Consider the following 22536-nt stretch of genomic DNA (forward strand, 5'->3'; position numbering starts at 1 on the left):
ACCAACAGCTGCACCCAAACCCAAGACATTTGCCACCTAGGAGAAGGAGGAGAGCAGGGGAATGCGAACATCACTACCTTCCAACTCTTCTCCAAATCATACCCTGTCCTGACTTGGAAACTTATGGCTCGAGAGCCACATGTGGCCCCTCAGGCTTCTCAGTGCGGCCCACAAGATAGTTTGTTGACCGTTGCCCATGTGCAAAGTTGCCACATTCCACTGGTTTCCAGCCATGTAGTTATTTTCCTACAGTGATACGCACATAAAGCAAGCGCAAGTGAAGTGATGTGCGTGCTAATTGCACACAACAATGACCGTGACAGCCGTAACTATTTCTATTGTTTTTAGCCACTTAAAGTTGCTGACAGCTCTATTAATATATGAATGATGAAGCATTTCCTGCAACTTATGAAATATTTGGCATGTGTTAAATGTATTCATAGTCAAGGGTCACAATTAGTGAACAAGTCTTGACTTCAATCTTGTGGCTCACCGAGACGAAGGAGCGCCACTCATGAGCCTAGCTTGCCCTCTCAAACAGGTTCACACCACTGGAGATTGCTGAGAGTGATGACAAAGTATTGCAATTCACTCAATGGCACCATTGGACAAGAGACTGCACAAGACAGAACTGCAAGGAGTAGAACTGCACTTGTAATCGGAGGTTCAATTGTTAGTGATACAGATAGGCATTTCCATAACTATCATTACACTAGCACCAAGGAGGCAAGGTAAAGGACATCAAAGAGAGAAGGGGACTGAGCCAGAAGTTACAATCCATGACAGTGCCAATGACACAGGATGGGCTGACATTGAGACCCAAGGATCAGATTTTCAGAAGCCAGGGAGAAGATTAAAACATACGACCTCAAAGTTAGAAATCATTGAATTACCCTCCAGTGTCACATACCAGCAAAAACAGAAGTAGGAAGATAGGGAAGTCAACGAGGTCTGCTGCAAGGGCTTCATAATCATGGGGCATTGGACCAATTCATGAATAGGGGGCACCTGTTCACTGGATGGATTGCACACCAAAAGGACTGGAATCAACGCCTTCACAGGAAGGTTCACTGATTTGGTTGGAAAGGGTTTAGACTAAATTGCTAAAGGGTGGCTATCAGCACATAGCAGCAGAAAAAAAGGAAAAAGATATTGGCTAGCACTGGAGGATGAAATAGCATCATGTTAGATAAGAGCAGACAAAGGAGAACTATCAGAAATACCAGCACAGGCTTCAAATGCATGCCTATAAATGTGACAAAGTAAATATTGATATTATGTTGATACAGAGGCATTGTACTGGATTTTGGTCGCCATAGACTATCTCCAGAAATGATGCAGAGAAATTGAGGAATAGAAGGGACTTGGGTGGTTAGGGTTTGGGTTAATTCAGAGTTACTGGTTAAGGTTAATGCACGAATAGTGGTTAGTGTTAATTCAGAGTTGCTGGTTAGGGTTTATGCAGAGTTAGTGGCTGACAGTTCCTTTAATCATGTCCATTCCATTGCCATCATTTTAGTTCTTTCCCTTCCTCGCTGAAACACAACATTACCCATGTCCTGACCTTCCATTCCACCAGACCGATAGAAACTAGAAGCAGGAATAGACCATTCAGCCTTCTCCACCATTCATTTTGATCATTGAATTCAATATCCTGATCCTGCCTTCCCCTTCATCCCTTTAGCCTTGAGTTATATTTAATTTCTTCTTGAAATCATACAATGTTTTGACCTCACACTACCTTATGGTAGTGAATTCCACCCATTCGCCACTCTCTGGGTGAAGAAATTTCTCCTCACCTCAGTCCTAAAAGGTTTATTGTTTATCATCAAACCATGACCCCGAGTTCCAGACTCCCCCACCATTGGGAGCATTCTTTCTGAATCTATTCTGTCATAAAATTCTAACAGAATTAGACAGTTTCTAAGAGATCCCCTTTCACTCTTCTAAAATCCAGTGAATATAATCCCAATTGATTAAAGGAGCAAATCTGCAGTGAAATATGGCTGTGCAAGAATTAAACTTATGATAAAGTCCCCTGATTATCATCAAAGAAATAGAAGAGATGGGATTTCTGAAACACTTCCCAAAGACAAATTCTCCTCATAGACCTGCCATCCCAGGAATCAGCCTGGTAAACCTTCAGTGTACTTCCTCTATAACAGAGACATTCTTCCTCAAATAAGGACACCAAAACTGCACACAATACTCCAGGTGTGGCATCACCATCACCCTATACAATTGAGGTGAAACATTTCCATTCCTATACTCAAATGTTCTTGCAATGATGGCCAACATACTATTTGCCTTCTTTACTGCCTGCTGTATCTGTGTGCTTTCAGTGATTGATGCACGGAGACACCAAGGTCTTGCTGAATATCAACCTCTCTCAATTTACACCCATTCAAATAATAATCTGCCCTATTATTGCTACCAAAGTGGATAACCTCACATTTATCCACATTATATTGCAACTGACAAGCATATGCCCATTCACTCAGCCTGTCCAAATCATGCTGAAGCATTTCTGCATCCTCCTTATGGATCACCCTCCCACCTAACTTTATATCATCTGCAAAGTTAGAGATAATGATTTGGAAGTGGAAATTAAATGTATTAATATATAACATGAACATTTGGGGTCCTAACACAGATCCCTACGGAACCCCACTAGTCACTGCCTGCCAATCAGAAAAAAGACCCATTTATACCAACTCTGTTTTCAATTCATCATCATCAATTTCCACCATCTCTCATTACAACCACTGTAGAAGGACTGTTTCCTCTATGACAACTGGATTCACACCATAATCACCCCCAGCACATTTCCTCCCCCTCAAGTTCCTATGAAAGCATTGAAGATCCAATACCTGCCCTTTTGCTTCTTCTCTTCTCACCAATCACTGCTTCACTGCCATTTATCTGTCCCTCCTTTTCATTATAGCACGCGGTTTTCACTGCTCACAATCAGGTCTCCTCCATACGGAAGAGCCCAAATGCAAAATTTGACTTTGTGGAACACTGTTATTCAGTCCAGAAGCAGCACCTCCAGCTTCTAGACATCAGTTATTTGTGTCCCACTCCAACTTTGGCCTGCCTGTCCTTGGTGTTCTGCAATGTTCCAATTCAGCTCAAGCTTTCAGCCACACTTTTGGGTTCTGCACAGAACTTTACAACTTCGTAACTTCAGAACATCATTATTTTGGAGATGGCAGCAATTGACGATGATTCTTCTATTTCCATTTATACCTAGGCCATGTGTTTTTTCCTTACTTACCTTGTTATCACAGATTATCTCTTCTGTTCTCATTCCATTTCCCCACCTCTATTTGATTAAGCCTATCCAGAAATCCATCACAAATCTTGACACTTGCTCTGCCAAAAAGAGTGTGGCGTTCTTTTGAACTGGTTCAGGCATTGGATGCATTGTTTCAACACACTGATCGTTCTATCACATTTTGTGTAACCGCATGGCTTTCAACAGATACATACTGCACAGAGAACCCTTATGGTAAGAGAGGAGGAGGTCATTCGGCCCATCAAGCCTTCACCGAGAACAATCCTACCCAGGCCCCATCTCCATAACCCCACATATTTACTCTGCTAGCTCCCCTTGATACTAATGTCAATTTAGCCTGGCCAGTTTACCAGTCAACCTAACCCATACATCTTTGGGCTTTGGACATGGGGAGGATGTGCCAACTCCACAGAGACAGTAACCCAAGGATGGAATTGAACCCAACTCCCTGGCACTGAAAGGCAGCAGTGCTAACCATTGTGCTGCCCACGTCTATGCATGAATCATCAGATAAGAGGTCAGAAGATAGGCCTCATTGTCCAGTAGCCACCCTTGGTTGCCATGGTGACTGACATGCAGCTGGGTCAGTGAAGTGCTGCAGAATTTGACTAGGAAACCAGACACTGACCTGTATGTTTATCTGTCCTAAGTCTAGCTGGTGATTGAGGGCGCGGAATCCCTTTCAGTAACAATACAAGGCAGAGTTGGCATACAGCATCCGCAAAGCGAGGTACGTGTTCAAATGACCCTGCTCTCTCAGGAAGCCTGAAATCCTAGTGAAGCCATACGCTCAATCAACCTATTTCGCTCTGGTAAAAGGGAACAAAATGCCCTCTGAACAGAGAGAATTAGTTTACTCCCATTACAGTGGATAACAAACTGCAAGATAGTGCAAATGCAGCCAGTTGGGGCAACAAGGTGGCACAGTGATTAGCACTGCCTCACAGTGCCAGGGATCAAGTTCGATTCCTGGCTTGGGTCTCTGTGCAGATTCTGCATATTCTCCCTGCATCTGCGCGAGTTTTCTCCCGGTGCTCTGGTTTCCTTCCACAGTCTGAAAGATGTGCTGGTTAGGTGCATTGACCCAAACAGGCACTAGGACGTGACAATTAGGGGAATTTCACAGTAACTTCATTGCAGTGTTAATGTAAGCCTCGCTTGCGACTAATAGATAAAGCTTTAACTTTTCCATGGATCTAGAAGCATAAAAAAAGTTTATCACCACAGTAATCTTACAGCCCCTGGGAATATGGTCCTTGCTCTGTTTGAAGGTTGCAGATTTCAGTGGGAACAGTGTTACGAAAATGCAACGATCATGCATGCACAACTCCTCAATTAGGTTCAGGTTAAAGAATTGCTCCTGGAGGGATATGCTTCCCGACAGAGCTATGTTCTCCCTCACTGCCAGCCCCTTCCCCCCTATTCATGCTCAACAAGGCCTCAGTTTGTTCACGCAGTCATGCTGCTGTATTCCAAGGAGAATGGTCAACCAAATGCAGATATGTCTGCGAGTAAATGGTTTACTCAAAAACCTGGACATCAGCAAAAACTCCACGCGTGCCTGCTACCACTCCCTGTCAACCATTGCAATGTGGAACATCTATAGAAAGCAGTGAACATTTGTGCAACTGAAGCAACGGCCAAAATGAATCAACCAGCAAGTAGTTGTTGATATTTGTTAAATAGTTCTGGTAGGGGCCCTTCCTGCTGCCAAAAGCAAGTTCAGTCATGCAAGATTAAGAGAGGGTGTTAACTGCAGTGTTGAGCACTAAAACAGCTGGCATCAACTCGTATGACACTCTACTTGACTTTCTGATCAGTTTGCTCTCCGTGCTTCCAGCAGCCAGTGTGCTAATACCCTCTTCAATATGTGTGGCTCATCCCAGAAGTGTGCTCACAATACGGATGTCCTTTAAATCCAAAATAGCACCTTTTGTGTGCTAATGAATTCACATATACATGAAAGTATTTGCAGAAGGGAATTAAGGAAGTTGCAACCCTTCACTATGCTGTGTGCATTGTTCTGAATGCCCAGGGCAGAATCCTCCCAAAAAAACTAAGTGTTACAATAGCAAAAATAACAGTGATCTGTGCCGGTCTCTCAGGCGTGCTCCATAGCACAATTGTCCCACACTCAGTTACTATTTTGGGCAGGGATTGGTGGTGGTGGTGGGTGTGTTGCACACAGGTTCTGGGGAGAGCAAAGCCTAAACACACCGGTGAGGCTGGGTTTTTGGGTGCTCAGACACCGTTTCTCAAAAGCACCGGATGACTTCATCCTTCTCCTCACACATACATTGGTAGAAAGCGCTCCCCCCTCCCCCTGCCCCAACCCTCATTTTATCAATGGCACGTTTCCCCTCCCTGACCAGCACTGGGGCTTCAAGGTCCTCCTGATTGGGATGAGGCGGGGGACCCAACACGCTCAACCCACATTCCCATCATGACCACCAATATGGCCCCCACCCCCCTTCCCTTCATGATCAGCGACATGCTCCTCAACTATGAAGCCCAACATGCTTCCCCATCAGGATCCTGGACCTGATCCTCCCCGGCATGGTCCCACTATCATAGCCTCTACCCAGGACCCACTCCTTGCCATTTCGCCAGCAGACTGGTGATGCCGAATGGACACTGCCAGGATGCCTGATGGTCACTGTCCGATGGGTATCATCCAGCCATGCCCCCAGCCACCTGGGGGCTTCCACAGCCTCTGAGTCCATCATGCCCGGTCTCAGTTATTGAAGCCGTACTGAAATACGCCAGCCTGACCTCCCACCAGAGAGGTGGGAGCATTCCAGAAAGGGGGAAAAGATTGAGAACTGAACTCGCTAATGAAATTGAGATCCAGTCAATCCTAGGCAAAGTGGAGGCATGATCCGGTTCGTACCATTGGAAAGGAGACAAGACAATTGCAAACTGTTTGGTGCCAGGTGTAAAACCAATCTTTAGGCCCGCATGCTAATCTCCATGATCGGCACAATCTGCACCAGGCATGGCGAGATCTTTGAATCAGGTAGCTTTACTAAATCTGTTTCATCTTCATTGTAAAGTGTTCTATGTTCAGGAATGACGTGCATGGAAAAGTAGATACCTAAATGCAATCTGGTCTGACTCAAATGGTAGAATTCCATCAGCCTCCCTGGGTAAAATACAACAACAATTCTGCACTAAATAGAATACACTGCACATCAGAATTATTCTAGGGTGTCGCCTGACACGGAAGGCATCAGCTATGAGGAGAGGTTGGAGAAACTTGGTTTGTTCTCACTGGAACAACGAAGGTTGAGGGGCGACCTGATAGAAGCCTACGAGATTACGAGGGGTATGGACAGAGTTTTCCTAGAGTGCAAAAGTCAATTACTAGGGGGCATAGTTTTAAGGTGCGAGAGGCAAGGCTTAAAGGAGATGTACGAAGCAAGCTTTTTTTCCCCCCCCCCACCCACACAGAGGGTGATGGGTGTCTGGAACTCGCTGCCAGGGGAGATTGTGGAAGCAGATGCTATAGTGACTTTTAGAGGGACATCTTGACAAATGCATGACTAGGATGGGAATAGAGGGATATGGTCCCCGGAAGGGTAGGGGGCTTTACTTCAGTTGGGCAGCATGGTCAGTGCAGGCTTGGAGGGCAGAAGGGCCTGTTCCTGTGCTGTAATTTTCTTTGTTCTATTTAAATTGTATATATTAAAAAGAGACAAAATCCTTCAGATCGTGATCACCCAGAAAAGAAGGTTGCTCGCCAAAGGGTTACTATCTTCACCAAAATCCTTTGGTCAAACCTCTAACATACATCATGCATAAGTTATTGACAGCCACAAAGCTACAGCAATATCACTGATTGCTCACTTCAGTGTTATGTTCAGTCTGCACTTGGTTATCTATCTCAGTGGACGACAGTGGGAGGTGATATAATTGGCCTCAGTGCTTGAGAAACTATTGCCATTATCCAGGAACTATGGTTGGAAGGCACACTATTGTCAAGAGAATCAGGTTTGTTTATGATGCTCTCTGCAGTGAGATGGCCCAGCAACATTCACAGAGCAGATAGGTCAAGAAGGGAAAATAAATGATGGAGTGCTTCGTATTTGATTGAATTTGTCGAACTGCGCCATATAGCACAGTAGAGAGTGTGACCCATTGGCACAATCAGTTAATATATGTGACAAAGATCAGTGAGTTACAGAAATAGATTTAACTGCCAGTGCAAGAAACATACCCAAAATATATTTTCTTCAAGCCTCCCTTCTTGTGTTTCCACAGCAGATTTCTGCTTGGCTCTTTTTATTTTCCAGCTCTAAAGAAATGCTATGGCTTGGCAATGTTCAGCAAAGCACTGAGTCCATTTCTCAGAAAATAATTCAGAGTAATTTCCTATCCCAAAGAGTTAATAAGAAACCAGTAACGAACAACTCTGTGCTAATGTTCTTGTCATAACAGTCCTATTCCTGTACAGTCTAGTTTGAAACATAAAACCAGAATAATATGGTGGTAGCATCTTTAATCATACAATGCCTACAGTGCAGGAGGCAGCCATTTGGCCCACTGAATTTGCACAGACAACAATCCCACCCAAGCCCTTTCTCTGCAACCCTACATATTTACCTTAGCATTCCCCCGACACCAAGGAACAATTTAGCATGGCCAATCAACCTAATCCGCACATCTTTGAAGTGTGGGAGGAAACGGAGCACCCAGAGAAAACCGAGGGGGAGAATGTTCAAACTCCACACAGACACAGCTACCCGAGGCCAGATTTGAACCCAGGTACCTGGAACTGTGAGTGCTAACCTATATATATATATTAAAAAAAACAGCCATGAATGAATGGCAGAGCAGACTCGATAGGCTGAGTGTTCTAATTTTGCTCCTATGTCTTATGGTCTTATACCACTATGCTCACTACAACATTCAAGGACAATAAGAGGTTGATGATGAATGTCAATCTTGCTATGTGCTTACATCCTACTAAACAAGAGGCTACAGGCAGGAATTCACCAAAAAGGACAATTGACTGTACTTGTTCTCTTTTCCATCAATCAAAGTAATAAGGAATAGGTAGTAGGCACTGCTTTGCTGAAGTGAAATCTTGTTGAAGGTAGCAAAGGAGATAAATGTCTATTCCTGATCCATCAATGAGTTAACTCATCCACTCGTGCTGGCATGTCAGCACTGTAGATGAGATTATTCAACTTGCAACTGTCAACCCCTATTTGTCATTTTAAATCACATCGGAGATTCATCCTGTCACAGCTATGATCACAAAATAATCAGGAGGTCATTCAGGCCATCTTAACGCATCCAGCAAGAACAATCCTATCCTCTTCATGCTACGTGATTATTTCCTACAGACTTCAGCTTATACGTCCATCACTGTATCCCAAAGTCTATTCCACCTGTCAGTCACACTCTGTATGAAGAATCTCCTGAGATTGGACCTGAATTCACCTTTAATTGGTTTCAACCTTCAGCTTTTGTCTTCAGACCACTGCCCAACTAGTCAGAATCTTCCCTTCCGAGGTGAAAAGTTTGAAATCAATCTTTTCTCATAACTTAGACCCCCAATATGATGATTGTCATTGCATAAGGATAATTATATTACTATTAAGTGACTACTTTGTTTCTCAGTGACCAGGACTGGACACAGTATTGATGTAGCCCAACCAGAGCAACATATCATTTGATCACCGAGTTCTAATCTGAATCGGATTGGCTTGTGTTCTTTGCCGGCCTGTATTGGTTAGATATTTTGAGCATCGTAATGGAAGGCTTTATACAAACACAAAAACATTCAGGCATGAACCAAGTGGTGGATATTGCACCTGACAAAGTGAAATAAAAACACTGAGGTTGTATGTGAAATGCTGTTTTACAACCCTTGCTTTTGTAGTGATAAACATAGTAACACAAACTGCATTTATATGCTTTTGCATTTTATTGAACATTCTCTTCCATCCATATCTCGTTGCCTTTGAGGCTTACACCAGTGTGACCTTTTCATCAGTGAGTATACTTTTGATAATCTGGAGAGAAGACTAAAAAACTGGAACTAAATCATTGATGACACAAGTAAGAATGCCTATCAATCTGAGTAGTTCTTAGCTACAAAAGGACAATGGAGATAAATTGCACAAGTATGTTCACCTTCTTGGAAACAGTTGCATGCATATGTTACTGTCCTGGGCCAAAACCCCCAAGGTATATTATTATGAATTCAGACTAGACCTCAATAATTTTTTCCATTTTGGCATAAATGTGAGGAGAGGACATTTCTTTCTAAGAATGGTTCCCTTGACAAAGTAGGGATATTTTAGAGTGCAACAAACTATATTTAATAACAGTTCAAACATAGCTCTAAATGAAGCAGTTTAACTATCACCAGTTGAACAGTATTTGAAAATGAAAGGAAGCGATGTTACTTTTCATTGTGATTGTTCCAGTTCTAACCAAGGCACATCCATGCCTAAATCAGTCCACTTTTAAATCAATAGTTAACTAATTCAGGCAAACTTGCATCAACATTTGTTTAAAAACTCCAAGATTGTTAAGAGAGGTAGTGTTCTGGAAGCATGCAAAATCCTTCTGACTTCAACCAGGTTTCAGTGACAATTTACTGCTTCCAGCAAAAAAAACTCTTTCTGACCTAGGACTGCTCAAACACTACATCACCACATGACCTTGTCAATCACTCAAATCAGAAATCCCAGGAGAACTTAAGTTAACAAAATTCCATTAGTTCTACATAAAATAAACACTTGAAAGGTTAAAATGAGTAATTATCCTGCTCTCCCAGTCTGAGTTGCATTCCCTCCAGTCAGACCAACTGTCTATAGCATAAAGCTAAATTTTTAAACATTCCCCTTATAAATACCTATTTCAATTGCACCACCACCATCACACAAACATAATACTGATCTTTTAGGTTTAAGGTTAAATTTGTGCTGAAGATTGGTATCTAAATGGATACAAAATTGACTTCTTGACAGAAGCCAGAAAGTGGTTGTAGAGAGTTGTTTTTCAAACTGGAGGCCTGCGACCAGCAGTGTGCCTCAGGGATCAGTGCTGGGCCCACTGTTAATTGTCATTTATATTAATGATTTGGATGAGAACATAAGAGGCATGGTTAGTAAGTTTGCAGATGACACCAAGATTGGTGGCACAGTGGACAGTGAAGAAAGTTACCTCCAATTGCAACTGGATCTTGATCAATTGGGCCAGTGGGCTGACAAATGGCAGATGGAGTTTAATTTAGTTAAATGTGAGGTGATGCATTTTGGTAGATTGAACCAGGGCAGGACTTACTCAGTTAATGGTAGGGCATTGGGGAGAGTTATAGAACAAAGAGATCTAGGGTACATGTTCATTGCTCCTTGAAAGTTGAGTCACAGATGGAGAGAGTAGTGAAGGCAGCATTCAGCATGCGTGGTTTCATCGGTCAGAACATTGAGTACAAGAGTTGGAATGTTTTGTTGAAGTTGTACAAGACATTGGTAAGGCCACATTTGGAACACTGTGTGCACTTCTGGTCACCCTATTATAGGAATGATATTATTAAACTAGAAAGAGTGCAGAAGAAATTTACTAGGATGCTACCGGGACTTGATGGATTGAGTTATAAGGAGAAGCTGGATAGACTGGGACTTTTTTCCTCTGTAGGTAGGAGGCTGAGAGGTGATCTTATAGAGGTCTATAAAATAATGAAGGGCACAGATCAGCTAGATAGTCAATACCTTTTCCCAAAGACAGGGGAGTATAAAACTAGACGGCATAGGTTTAAGGTCAAAGGGGAGAGATACAAAAGTGTCCAGAGGGGCAATGTTTTTCCCCCCCACACAGGGGGTGGTGAGTGCTTGGAACAAGCTGCCAGAAGTAGTGGTAGAGGAGAGTACAATGTTGTCGTTTAAAAAGCATTTAGATGGTTATATGGGTATGATGGGTATAGAGGGATATGGGCCAAATCCAGGCAGTTAGGATTAGCTTAGGGTTTTTTTTAAAAAAAGAGCAGCATGGACAAGTTGGGCCAAATGGCCTGTTTCCATGCTGTAAACCTCTATGACTTGAAGCCAGGTGTACAAAATTGTCCATTCGTAAAAATCAAAATAAGAATTGCTGCTCACAATGCAGCCTCTTCCACAATGTGGACACCTTTGTAAACACGAACAGCACCTTATGTTCCTGTTGGGCATTTTGCAGCCTTCTGACCTCAGTATTGAGGTCAATAACTTCAGACCACGAACACAACCCTCTTTGTAGAAATTTTCCAAAAGTGGCAGTCTGTTTTCATGTTCTGGCCTTCAGACAGTGCTGATCCTTTTGCTGCTATTACCACTTTTTGCTGTTTTGTTTTCAGACAGCTATTCAGGTGCTATTCACACCTACACTGGACAAAGCTTACTTCTCCCTTTTTACTCTGTTCCATGACATCTTTGTCATTTAATCAATCCTGTTGTTAGCTAGCTGATCTTTTACTTTGCTCCAACTGCCTCTTCCACCAACCCCCCATCCTTCGCCACTCCAGCAGTACAAGACTTATTAGGTGGAATTTTAAGGCTTCGCTCGAGCGATACCACAAATTTCTGCCCAAGGTCAATGGACATTTTTGTTATCCGCTCCTCACCCATTCACTTCTGTGTCAGGCAAGGTGGTAGAATTCTGATCATTATATTTCTACTACACTCCATGTCCAAAGGAGTCATTTTAGACTCAAAATGTTAACTCTCTCTCTCTCTCCACAGATGTTGCTGCTATGTTTTTCCAGTATTTTCTGTTATTATTCCAAAGAAATATTATTTCACAAAGAGTGGACTGGAAAGCTGCTAAGTGCATATATGTATTCATATTAGATTTAGCCATTGGAGAGGTTATCATTTCTCATTGGAAGTAGTATTTTGTTCTGGTGATAATATTAAACAGAAGAATGTAAAAGGAACAATTAATAGACTATCTTAAAATAAGAATGCGTATTGTTCATCTAGCTGTCTGACCTGCCATTAACTGAGAAGATGCATTCAAATTTTGCTAAGTGTTGGGTCCATTCATTCGTTTGAACAGATGAGGGGACAGCACTTGGCATAAGTTTTAAAATGGTTTTATTTTATTGAACAGAACTTAAAAAAATTAACATGACAATTGCAAATGAAAAGCAAACTTGGAGGCTGGCTTCTCAGCCAGGCCTTTGAACTGTACACCACAGTTCCAAAGTATATTTTATCTCATTATCAGAAGTATCCTTTGCAGGCAAGTCTCCATCTAGCAAAACAATCCTTGCAGCTGATATTGTTTGCTTGCATTGTGTACCCTTCAGGAATGCTGTCAATTTTTTAAGCTGATCCATCATGCCTTCTGATTCTACTTGTCATCAAGCCAGCTACAATGGTTATGTTGAGCAGAGTTTGTTAAATAGGCAGAAGTACCTAAAAAACGAAGTCTTTGCATAGACTGAAGCATAGACTGAAGCAAACAGGGCTAAGCATACAAAGGATCCCTCTCTAAGATTAGCCAGTCTGAATCAAATTTCCAAGACTCACAACTGGTTTGATTTTCTGAAACTACAATGCAAAAGCCAATATGTTGAACACTTACTCCTGCCTTGAATAGATTTTAGGCCAATATATCCAAAACTTAGACAGTATCAACAGAGTCAGTTCTTTGCACATAAAATGAAACCAAAACATAGAAATAAACAAACAGAAAACTTGAATTATTACAATGAATTCCAATACTAAGGTCAGCAATAGTTCCTTATTATGTTGTTACAATTTATAAAACTAAACCTTGCATGGAGTCCAACACTGTGCTTTAATTTGAAATACAGCAAAGCCTTCTGCAGTTTCAAGCAGAGGTTGAAACAAATTCCTTGTTTTATTGTTGCTGAACCAATTGTCAATTATGCAGAAGGACGAAAGTGGAGAGAGGAGGTGACTGGGATGGTGGTGTACGAAGACAGCAATGGAACCTCTGTCCTCACCTGCAGTTGGGATTCTCCAGTGCTGCTGCTGCGAATGGAGTTTTGGCTGAGTGTCATAATCACCACTCCCACTGGCAGCAGGGGCTGGACAAACACAATCAGATGGAGAATCCCACACAGAAAGTGCAGAAAGAAAACAAGTTACCATTTTAGGGGTATCAGAGTGAGTTGTACAAACTTGCTGAAAACAAAAAGGTAATGTCTATCACCTTTCAGATTTAAATGTTAAAAGGGAACAAGTATATAAAAGATTGCCTTGTGATGAACCTGTGCTATTTATATATTCTGCATTTAATGTCACATGTTAGTACACAGTAAAAGGTTTTGATATCCCACAAATGAATAAGGACTTACATTGTGGACATCTAGCATAAGTATAAAAATACAAGCACATAATAATGTTTGCTGACAAATTACATCCCTCTGTTGTTCTATGCCATGTTTATTAGTATTATTTCATATTATTTGGAATCAGTCAATACTAGAAAATGACAGCAAATAATTCTGCATTTTCCTGGGCTCACTTATTTTATTAACTTTTGGTTATACATCATCAAGTCAGTCAAATTCATCAAATGCACTGAATAATGGAAGATGCATTTTAAAATCAACTCTAATGTTCAGAGTAAACGTCTAACAATGCATTTGTAGCTGTAATTCAATCTCATTGCCTGCTGAAATTTATGATCTGCTCATGCTTCAGACAGCTTAGGACATCATAACATGTCTTGATTGAATTCCTGCTTCTGATTCACTGCTAACCCTTTATTATACTTCTACGTGTACAAATCAATAGGCTGAATTATAATATAAACAAAAACAGGCCAATGGTAGAATTAAAAAATTTACTTCCTGCTTCATTCTGAGCCTTGTTACTAAATGGGGTTAGCTGATCAGAATAAAACCAACGCTTGCAAGGGGCATTTTAAGATCTTCAGGATTAACTTTCTGGATCAACAGAGACGAAATAACATATCTCTACATACTAGCTATGACTGTAATACTACATTCTGCACCCTCTATGTACAGTATGCTTTGTCTGCACAGTGCACAAGAAACAATACTTTTCACTGTATACATGTAACAATAACAAATCAAATCATTAAGCGATGACTGTCATTGAATTTTAGCCAGTTGAGAGAACTCTTGCAAATGACAGTGCAGAATATTCAAGAATCTACAAGCATTGTTGAATGAATGAATACATATTCTATTTTACATCAATTAACCTAAACAGAACTATTGGCATTCTTTTGACCAATCTAGACGTAATAATTCTTACTCTCCATCAGCAGTTAAGGTCTAATATTTGGTGAGGGTGACTATGGGAATGATTTACTCTATTTGCAATGCGCAAAACCACTTATGATTCCAAAGCACTCACCACACAAAGGAGATCTCATCCCATACTTTTTTGTGCGATTTTCTTTAAGTTTAACTGGGGCATTCAAACAAAGTCAAGACATACTCCACTCATTCAAAATAGCATGTTGGAAGGGAGCAGCAAGAAAGCAATTAGTTAACAGTGAAATCAAAATCAAACATTACTTTCTGCTTTTCCCAGGCCAGTCAGTTCAGGGGATAGGCCTCTGCTAATGCAACTCAGCTGCCAAGAGGACCACAGGAGTGCCATATAATGATTGTCCGCCAGCACTCTTTCACAGGCAGCAAGTGAAATCAGAAGTTTGCCATGTATGAAACTAAGGACACAAATCCACATTCAGATCACTGCAGGACAGCCCATTAAGATATTCAGTCACTGGCTGATTTTAGTACATTTTCCTTAGCAATTTATAGCAAGAGAGAAGCTGGGGATGTATATTTTGGCTTCTTTAATATACAAAGTGGTCTTTGGATCGCCCATTAGTTATGTTAGGTACGTTGTTACTTGCCAGTAGTTTCTGGTGTTACAAAATCTATTCCCTGCATGTTATCCCATGTAATTTTCACTACTTATTTAATGGGGTTTGTCCATCAAAATGGAAAAAAAAAATCAAGAAATCAATTAAGCATTATTATTTTTAAAAATTGCAAATAAACAACATTAAAAGAACAAAGTACTGAGGATTCTGTAAATCTGCAGTATAAACAGAAAATGCTCAGCAGATCGTGGAGTGGGGAACAGAGTTAATGGCTGGCATTTTCCAGGCCCCTATCCCATCGCGGGTTCTCCTGTAGTGCAGCTGATGAGCTGTTTACATCAGCAAGACCAGAAGGCCCCTGTCCAGTGTGAAGGGCTGGAAAATTCCAAACAAAATTTCAGGTCTGTGATGGATTGTCAGTACACATGTGGCTGAATCATTTCACAAATCAGGTACACATTGAGAATGTAACTCTATCAGTACATCTCAGAACTTAGATGTGATGCCCATAGAACCACATGTACAATATGTGCCATGTGGAATGGCACTTTCCTGGTGAATTCATATAGTCCTGCTCTTTTTCCTTTGGAAAGTGAGAATGCAGTATATTCCTCGATTTCCATAAAAGAGCCAATCACTTCCTTAGTACAACAAAGCATGGTGGACTGTGAGACACTGACCAGTGTTTTCTGTCCCTGATGCAGCAGGACCCACCCCTGGAGATTTGGTGGCCCAGCTGAAAGTCTACTGACTTTCAGTCGGACCAAATGATCCTGGCTGCGGGCGGGGATGGAAAATCCCACCCATTGAAGTTCTCCCCTAATCTAAAACATAAAGACCAGGTGCAAGGTAGTTCATGACCATGACCACCTTCATACCCACTGGCAATGCCACCTTCACCCTGCTCTAACCTTGTAGATTTGCACAAAAGTGGCAGATTTTAGTTAGCACCAGTTAGCCAAGGTCAGGTAACTTTATTTTGTTCTTTGTGTACATCAGCACTGCCTCAGGTCTGAGCTGGGAAGTCATTAAGATGCAAATGACTTTCCCAGTGACTGATGACGGCCTCTCTCCATTTCAAATAAAGTGACTCAGATTAAGAACACCTTGGTGTTCCGACGGAGACAAAAACGCAAATAAAATTTTCGGAAGCTTTAATATTGTGTGATGATTTGAGCCCCTCAAATCATGTGTCAACAGAGGAATGCAAGTTCTATGATCGCATGACAAAAACTGGCCTGTGATAGAAAATACCTTATTAACTCACAAGGGCAGTCCAGTGAGGCAGTCTGTGACCCAGAGGTTGCAGAGGGAAATAATCTCATCCAAGGAAAAACCCTGCAAAGAGAATCCACCACAGGCAGAGTACTGGGCAAACTTGTTTTACCTGCAGAATTATATCCTCGCTACAACTAAAAAAGTGATAGTGATCTCAATCAGTGCATGTTACATCTCTTATAAGCATCTTTCCCTGAATGCCTGTCATGCATGAATGAGTGCGTATGTTGTTGCTTACATTTCAGGTGTTGAGGAATTAAATGTGTATTCTTTCTTTTAATTTAAATCTACAAAAAAGCCTGCCTAGAATATGTCCCTGAAAACCACAGCAATCAAACGACCAAAACATTTAAAATATGTCTCACTGCAGGTAGATTAGAGTTGAGGAAAAGGGGGAAGTTATCCCATACGTCTTCCTTGTCCAGAACAAGATCCTGGGTGGTAGACTTTCTGGGTTACTTTCCTTCTTTCCGAACCACTATTCCTCTTCTGAGCTGCCTTTGCTCATTCTCCATATTATGTTGCAGTACTAGGGGGTTTGGAAACTATAGCACCCATGGTTAGGGCCAAGTGATCTGAGCAGAAACCATGAAGTCAGATTAAGGCCTCATGCATGTGACACACCACTCTCTCTAAGCATCAATAACTTTTAAAAAGTAAACACCACCATACATTATCAGCAATGGCCTGTGGAATTCAAACAACAGAGCTCTCAAGTGTGACTTCTTGCTGCTGAATACATGTTCAGCTGTGTAAGTTTAAGAGAGGGAAATATCTTGGGCACAGTGGTTAGCACTACCCCACAGCAGTTTTGATCCCTGGCTTGGGTCACTGTGCAGTGTCTACACGTTCTCCGTGTCTGCATGGGTTCCTTCAGGTGTTCTTCCCACATTCCAAAAGAAGTGATGGATCTGTGCATTGGCATAAATTTTCCCTCGATGTATCCAAACAGGGGCCAGAATGTGGCAACTAGTTGCTTCATTGCAATGTTAATGTTAGCCTACTTGTGACACTAATAAATAAACTGCAATTTATAGTTTAAAGTTTTTTTTGAAAAGACCAGTGTTGCTTGCTGGCTGGAGATTAAGATCAGTTGACTCTTCATATTTCTGGCACAGGCTCACAGCACCCATGCTAATTCATCCAAAAATGTATCCCGCGCAGTCAGAAATGGCACCTGCAACACCAAAAATGTGGGCAAACTTTGCATCCTGGGTGCCACACAATGAAGATTTTTCAATCTGATTGGTGGAAGAGACATACTATGCCCAACTCAAACCTGTTGGAGATCCCAGTGTTGGACTGGGATAGACACAGTAAGAAGCCTCACAACACTAGGTTAAAGTCCAACAGCACTCTGAAAGCTCATGCTACCAAATAAAACACAAACCTGCCATACCTCTTTTAGGGAGCATAGCACTGAAAAAAAAAATTCTCTAATAACCGTGAGTTACTGCTCAAGAGAGCATTAAATATCTCCAGTAAGCAATAAGCAGAACAAACAGAGTGCCATTCTTTCACTATTGAAAGACAAAATCCAGGCAAATGTCAGGGTGACCATTGAACTTATTTCCCTTGTCACTGAGGCAATGAAAAACAGGGAAATTTACTCAGATTTGCAGAAAATTTAGATCTCCCTCACATGATTTATTGGACACTCAAAGTTAGCTTTTTGTTACAATATTTGTTTTCAATTTCCCACTTTCTCTTCCCCTCCCCTGAAGATAATGGTTCATCTTCAAGTATGCTTCCTCACATGATACCAAGCATAATGCGACTGTGAAATTATCACAGCCAACTCTAATATAACCTTACCTAATAATCGTGAATGTATACTTAGGTTGTAAGCATACAAGAGATCACTGGACAACATTCAGGACTGGAACTTTAGGTAATAATTGCCCCTCCTTCCTCCAAAATTGAAATCATCTGTAGTACTTCCATCAACACCCCAACGAAATTTAGTAAATTTTAGCATCAGGTACCCTCATGATTGCCACATGACACCATATAGGTTAAAAAATTGGGAAAAACTGGTACATTTTAAATTCATATCAATTTTTTTCATATAATTATATGCAAGTACACACTAGAAGAATGTCATTCAAAGCCAAGAGCTACTTGGATTTGAATGACACGCTCTGAGCCCCAGCTCTGATGAAGAGTCATCCAGACTCAAAACTTTGGCTCTTTCAATTTATGTCACATGTATTAGCATTTATGTCACATGTATTAGCATACAATGAAAAGTATTATTTCTTGAATGCTTCACAGATAGAGCATACTGTTCATAGAGAAGGAAACGAGACACTGCAGAAATGTGTTATAGTCATAGCTAGGGTGCACAGAGAGAAAAAAAAAAATCACAATGCGAGGTAGGTACATGAAAAGGTCTGACAGCAGCGGGGAGGCTGTTCTTGAGTTGGCTGGTACGTGACCTCAGACTTTTGTATCTTTTTTCCCGATGGAAGGTGGAAGACAGAATGTCCAGGGTGCGTGTGATCCTTAATTATGCTGGCTGCTTTGCCAAGGCAGTGGGAAGTGTAGACAAAGCCAATGGATGGGAGGCTGGTTCGCGTGATGGATTGGGCTACACTCATGACCTTTTGTAGTTCTTTTGTGGTCTTGGGCAGAGCAGGACGCAGACCAAACTGTGGTATAACCAGGAAGAATGCTTTCTATGATGCATCTGTAAAAGTTGGACAGAATAAATCACATCCACTGGCTCCCTTCATCAAGTCTACTAGTTACATCCTTGAAGATCCAGTAGATTTGTCAAGCATGATTTCTCTTATCAAATCCACGCTGACCTTGTCCGATTCTACAATGGTTTACCAAGTGCTCTGCAATAAAACCTTTGATAGTGGATTCTAGAATTTTCCCCACCGCTGATATCAGGCAGACTTGTTTATAATTCTCCACTTTCTCTGTCCCTTCTTTTTTAAAATAGTGCGGCTACATTAACTACCTTCCAATCTGTGGGGACTGTTCAAAATCCATAAAATCTTGGAAGATGACCACCAATCCATTCACTATTTCTAGGGTCACTTTCTTAAATACTTTGGAATGTAGATCATCCGGCCATGGGAATTTGTCAGTCATCAATCCCATCAAAGTCCCCAACACTATTTCCCTACCAATATCGATTTCCTTCAGTTCTGTGCTCTCAGAAAAACTATCTCAACATTTCTGATGTGTTACTTGTCTCTTCCTTTGTGAAGGCAAATCAAAGTATGTGTTCAGTTGGTCAGCCATTTCTTTGTTCTCAATCATAAATTCCACTCATTCTGGCTGTAAATAACCAATATTTGTCTTCAGCAATCTTTTTCTGTTCATTTACCAATGGAAAATTTTACAGTTAGTTTTTATGTTTCCCTCAAGCTTATTGTCATACTCTATTTTCCCCTTCTTAGTCAGTCCTTTGGTCCTCCTTTGCAGTCAGCAATCTTCATGCCTGTTGCTTTTTCTTGGCCAAATTGTTTGCCTCGTCCTTGGATCTGATACTAACTCTAATCTCCCTTGTTAGCCATGGTTTGGCCACCTTTCCAGAATCACTTTTGTGCCAGACAGGAGTAAACAATTGTTCACCCATGCTGTCTTTGAATGTTTGCCATTGCCTATCTATAGTCATCCCTTTAAGTTATGTTTCCAAGTCCTTCTTAGCCAATGCGCACCTCATACCATTGTAGTTTCCTTTAAGATTCAGGGGCCTTGTCTCACAGACTCAACTACGTCACTCTCCATCTTGATGGAAAATTCTAACAGGTTATAGTCTTCCATTCCCAAGGGGTCTTGCACAATTTGACTGCCAATTATTCCTTTCTGGTGAGAGAATACCCAGTCTAAGATGACCAGTTCTCTAGTTGGTTCCTGAACATTTTGGTCCAGAAAACGATTCCACATACACTCCAGGAATTCCTCCTCCACGGTATTGTAATTAAGGTGATTTGCTCAGTCTATATGCAGATTAAAGTCACCCATAATTATAGATGTTCCTTTATTGCATGCATCTCTAATTTCCTGTTTAAATGCCATTCCCAACATCATTTGGGAGCATATATACAACCCATACTCATGTTTTTTGCCTCAGTGTTTCTCAGTTGTACCCATTCTGATTTCACATTGTCGGACCTAATATCTTTCCTTACTATTGTGTTAATTTCCTCTTTAACCAAAATGTAACTCCACCACCTTTTCCTTTTTGTCTTTTTTTCCTAAATACCCCTCAATGTTCAATTCCCATCCCTGGTCACCCTGCTGCCATGTCTCTGTAATCCCAACTATATCATACCCGTTTGAGCAATTAGTTCATCCTCTTTATTGCAGATGCTCCGTGCATTAAGGCACAAAGCCTTAAAGCTTTTCTTTTCAACATTACTTCTCCCGTTCCCACTATTTTTCACTGCGGCCCTGTTTGATTCTGGCCCTTGGTTTCTTTGCCTATCCATTTTTTTAATTCACCGTTCTGTATTTTGTTCTTGTTCTCTAACTCCTTGCATAGGTCCCCATCGCCATCACTTTAGTTTAAACCACTCTAGCAAATAGCCCCTTAGGACATCAGTCCCTGTCCTACGCAGGTGTAACCCCTCTAGTTTGTACAGCCCCACCTCTTCCAGAACCGGTCCCAGTGTCCCAAGAATCTGAAACTTTCCCCTCACATCATTTCTTCAGCCACCTATTCATCCAACGTATCCTTCTATTTCTACTCTGACTACCACAAGGCACTGATAGTATTCCTGAAAACACGACCTTTGAGGTTCTACTCTTCCCAACTCCCTACATTCTGCTTTTAGTACCTCATTCCCATTTTTTATCTTGTATTGTTTGTACCAATGCGATTGTACCACAATCACTGGCTCTTCACCCTCCCTCTCCAGAATGTCCTACAGCCGCTCTGAGACATTCTTGACCCAAGCACCAGGGAGGCAACATACCATCCTGGAATCTCATCTGCTGCCACAGAAATGCCTATTTATTCCCCTATGATTGAATCCCCTATAACTAGTGCATTCCCACACTATTCACTCTTCCCAGTGCAGCAGCACCATTCTAATCCAACTGTATACCCAAGCACATATTTATTTGCAGGGGAATGGACACAGGGGGATTCCTGCAATGCCTGCTTAGACCTCTTGCTCTACTTGTGGTCACCCACTTCCTTCCTGCCTGTGGACTCTTAGTGTGTGGTGCGGCCACCTCTCTATATGTACTATCCACGATACTGTGTGCCTCGTGGATGCTCTAGGGTGTACCCAACGGTCACTCCAGCTCTGAAACCATAGCTTCCGGGAGCTGCAGCTGTAGACACTTCCTGCACACATGCTTGCCCTGGGCATTAGAAATGTTCCCAAATTCCAATACTGAACACACCACGGCTTTGAGCTCTCCCATCATTATTTTAAACTAAACCTTTGGAAGATACTTAATATCAAATATTACTCCACAGTCCCCCTTTCAAGGTCCTTGTTACAAATTATGAAGCACAAAAAGACCTTACAAGTTATAAGCAATACAAATGTTAAATAGTTATCTGACCTTACCCACTATTCACCAGTCAGTTCTCTCCCTTGTAGTCGCAATTGCTGAAGCAGTGCAAGACTAAAGATTTAAGATAGAAGGATAAAAAAAACCAAAAAGTATGTCTTTCACCTCTGCAGCAAATTCCCACTGTGTTCCAAATTCCCACACTCATTCTGGATTAGATCTCCCCACTGCTCTTGTGCAAAGCTCACTGATCCTGCACTTGCAATAGCCCCTTTCCTAAATAGAGCTGAGGTGAGCCACACACTCGTTAAACTTCAATAATTAGCACCTGTTGAGACCTTGTTGATTGACAGTTAACTGTCACTCTGTCAGCTGAGTCAAACTCTTCTCTGGATTACTGAACTTACAAAATTTAAAAGGACTTAGCAGTTCAATTCCCACTGATTTCTAAATGCCAAGAACCGACACAAGAGATGTAGTAGGTTTACAGAAATGTATTCCAATGAAGTATTCACAGTAGTGTAGAGGACATTCACACTTACATGCAGATTATAACAAAGTATATAACAGCAAGTTTGAATTTCAGGTACAAATTCATCCTTGCCTCAGGCTGCCAAAAAACACTTAGATTGTCAACTGTGTGATGTCTT

The 22536-nt window shown here is 41.5% G+C and overlaps 1 protein-coding gene across 1 annotated transcript in view; it reads right to left on the reverse strand.

The window, feature by feature from the left end:
• The window catches only part of adgra1b (adhesion G protein-coupled receptor A1b), a 483085-nt gene that overhangs the window by 429392 nt on the left and 31157 nt on the right, over positions 1–22536 (reverse strand). The gene's annotated exons all lie outside the window — the stretch shown is intronic.

Source organism: Carcharhinus amblyrhynchos, chromosome 17, assembly GCF_965287045.1.
Source record: "Carcharhinus amblyrhynchos chromosome 17, sCarAmb.v2.hapA, whole genome shotgun sequence".
NCBI lineage: Eukaryota > Metazoa > Chordata > Chondrichthyes > Carcharhiniformes > Carcharhinidae > Carcharhinus > Carcharhinus amblyrhynchos.